Raw genomic sequence first — 3,979 nt, forward strand, 5'->3', positions numbered from 1 at the left:
CATAGACATATAAAGAGTAGACGCCGCAACGGCTGCCGGGCAGGGAGAAATGCGGCGGCCATCTTGGGGCGGTCATTCTACTCCGAGTTGAATGAATGTAGGCTACTAAGAAGAACATATCATTGACCTGATATGAGTTATATTGATACTCTATATATGATTTATATATATTTTCATATTCTCTGATATATAAATGTATCTATCTATGTATGTGTGTGTGTGTATATATATATATATATATATATATATATATATATATATATATATATATATATATATATATATATATATATATATACATATATGAATCATATTGATACTCTACATGATTTATATATTTTTCATATTCTCTGATATATAAATGTATATATATTATATATTATATATGAATCATATTGATACTCTACATGTTTTATATATTTTTCATTTTCTCTGATATATAAATGTATCTATTACATATATGAATAGATATATATGATTTATATTTTTTTCATATTCTCTGATATATAAATGTATATATAATATATTATATATGAATCATATTGATACTCTACATGATTTATATATTTTTCATTTTCTCTGATATATAAATGTATCTATTACATATATGGATAGATATATATGATTTATATATTTTTAATTTTCTCTGATATATAAACGTATCTATAATATGTGTGTGTGTGTGTATATATATATATATATATATATATATATATATATATATATATATAGAGAGAGAGAGAGAGAGAGAGAGAGAGAGAGAGAGAGAGAGAGAGAGAGAGAGAGAGAGAGAGAGAGAGCCTATAGTTTGCACAGACAGACACTCCTGACAAAAAGTTATCCAAAGACTTTTGATGTTTCAAAGAATACTGAAATTATTAAAATAACAACTTCCTGTAGATTTTGTTCCAAACAGGAAGTGCTGCATATCTCTACATTGGCGTGCCCAAATTACATGACACTCAGGTTACTACTTCCCCATGAGCCCCTGAGGCACTGTGCAAAATAATGGGCGATGACCACCAGGTGGCACTCTTTAAAATGAAGTATTTTATATCTCCACATCTGTTGCTGGGATTAACTTCAAACTTGGTACAATTATTGTCACTGCCCTCCTGAGGATATTGGTGGAAGGTTTTACCGATCCGCCACTAGGTGGCGCTCTGGTGGCTAATTTAATATTTGGCACTGTGCCCACACCTTAACACTTATGAATATGAAATTGATAGGGGTGGTATAGACTGGCCCTGTAACTCACACACCAAAAATGACCTGCAGATGGAACTATTACCAACACAAAGCCGTTTTTGGCAAATAACTCCCACATAATATGTTGCACATATTTAAACCTTATATCCATGTGTTCCCTGAATACAGCTGAATTGTGCGATATAGGCCATGCCCCTTTCACAGTAAATTTCCATTAGTAAAATCGTGAAAACCGAAAAAAGTACTTTCTCAAACTCCTCCTAGGCCATCTGACCGGTCTGCACCAAACTTTGCATGAAGCATCTGTGGACCATCCTGACAAAAAGATATCAAAAGAATTTTGGTAGTCCAAAAAATGCGCAAAATATAAAATGACACATTTCTGCACAATGTGATCAAAAAACAGACAGTCTTGCATATCTTGACCAAATACAGTCCAATTAACACCTGTTTATAATTGTGTTACATGCCCCGATGAAGGTTTGTGGAATATTCGGTGCAAATCGGCCAATGGATGGTGCTTTTATGGCTAAATAACAATAAAACAGCTGAAATGTTTTAACTTTTGAGTGGACAGGCTTTCTCCAATAGAGGGCAGTGCTGCCTTGCTAATGGATACAAACCTCTGTTTAAGAGTCTGTCGGGTTGCACAGTGTAGCCCTCTCATTATTTGTTCTTTATTTAGATTGCAACGAGTTCTTCTGACTTAAGCGTACACTATTTAATACCGGCAGGAGCAGGCCACCAAATTACAAAGGAACGACTTCCTCAACGAAAGGTATAAAACATCCTCAAATGAAACTGAGTGAACAGCTCGTCTGCCAGCGACCCCCGAACCGACATTATGTGAAATGAAGTAATAAATAATGTAATAAAAGCACAACTGAAGACTGAAGCTGCACAGGGACAAATAAAAGTCAACACAAAATAAATGCCGTCAGAGGAAAACTTAGATTTTATTCATTTCAAATCCTTCAGTTTGAACATGTTTGAATCATTTCAGTACACAACTTCAGACAGAGGAAGAGGATCTCCAGTTTCAGCTCTGATCAGTCTGATGGGTCTTCAAACTGTTCTGTCCACAGCCGTGAACGACAGAGTTTGAAAAGGCCTCAGCTAATTGGTTTTCACCTGCAGAGAAACACGAGTAGCAATGAGAAACAGCAGAAGAAACAAACACAACATGGAACAGTGATTTGTACGGAAGCCGAGAACAGCCATGGATTTTTCTTCTTTTTTATGCACTGTTATGTTGTGATATAACGACTTATTATCTCATTATCTCAATATAACAAAGATTGTTTTCTCAATATAACGAATTAATCAACAACTTGTTCGTCTTGATTTCAACCTACAAGAGCTGCCATGGCTTCTGTAGCCTCTGGCTGTAGATGTAGCCTTTATGTTAGTTAGTTTAGTTTGTTTACTTGACTGGGTTTATTTAGGGACTACCAGTAAGCAGATGGGAGGCTGACAAACTCCTATCTCTCTGGCTGCTTCAGGTGAGGTAACGTAAATGTAGGCTAATGTTAACTTAGCAATGTAATGTGAAACGTAATTAAACGTTTAGGAATTCATTTAATATTACGGAAGCCGTTCGTGGCAGCTTTTATAGGTTGAAATCAAGACAAACACATTATTGGTTAATTCATTATGACGAGAAAACAATCTTCGTTGTATGGAGATAACGAAATAAATTAATTTGCAGCCAGAGTTTCAAAATGACTTGAAGCTTTTAGAGTCTTTAAAAGTCGTTACTGATTGGCCCCTTAAGTTCGTTCACTTTGTACCCGTGTTGACCAGCTGCTGAGGATTATTATCACCTGTGTTCGACAGCCATGTTCTGATGGGTTCTGTTTTGCTGAGCTGAGCTCCACACAGTGACCTGGACCTGATGTTCCGCTGAGAACAGCACGTTTATTTACTGATGTTATTACTTATTAATATTCAATATTAATACTGTCAGTTTGGATTTCTTCTCCAGAACCAGAACCACACGCCGCTTCTTTAAATCATCAATAATAAGAAACAGAGTGTTACTTTGATTTAAAACATTCAGTTTGAGTATAAAAGTGTGTGTGTGTGTGTGTGTGTGTGTGTGTGTGTGTGTGTGTGTGTGTGTGTGTGTGTGTGTGTGTGTGTGTGTGTGTGTGTGTGTGTGTGTGTGTGTGTGTGTGTGTGTGTGTGTGTGTGTATTTACTGTCTGTTAATGCTCCCTGTCACATCTGTATGTACAGGCATGTGGACCTGTCTTGATGGAGCGTGGGATCTTACAGAGCTTCTTATTGTTACATCTGGAAACAGAGAGCTCTCCACGACAGGTATTTATGCATCTCGCAGCACACCTGTTGACGCCTGTCCACCACTGGCGAAAGCAAACAGTCAGTCACGGTGTGTTTACTTTTTGATTAAGAGAAAATAAATATGAAATTGTAGAATGAACTCCCCCTAGATTCATGAAAGAAAACACCTGGATTAAAGACCTCTGTGCTGTTGTGAAGCCAATGACAGAGCTCAGGATGTAGTTCACAGGTTTAGCAGCTCTAGGAGGACATTTAGGCACAAAAGTAAATTCAGTGACAGTATGCATTTCAGTCCTTTAGAGCACTTCAGCATGTTTCCTGGTCCTGCTATGCCGATTCCCCAAGGAATCTTCCATGTGCACAGACCACCTCACTGACCGGCCGCAGTATGTCAGGCTGCGACACTTAAGAGCAACAAGGTTTCATTTCTTGTTTTTGAATGTTGTTCGTCCAAATAAACACACAGA

The sequence above is a fragment of the Acanthopagrus latus genome, chromosome 14 (genome assembly GCF_904848185.1).
Source record: "Acanthopagrus latus isolate v.2019 chromosome 14, fAcaLat1.1, whole genome shotgun sequence".
Lineage (NCBI taxonomy): Eukaryota > Metazoa > Chordata > Actinopteri > Spariformes > Sparidae > Acanthopagrus > Acanthopagrus latus.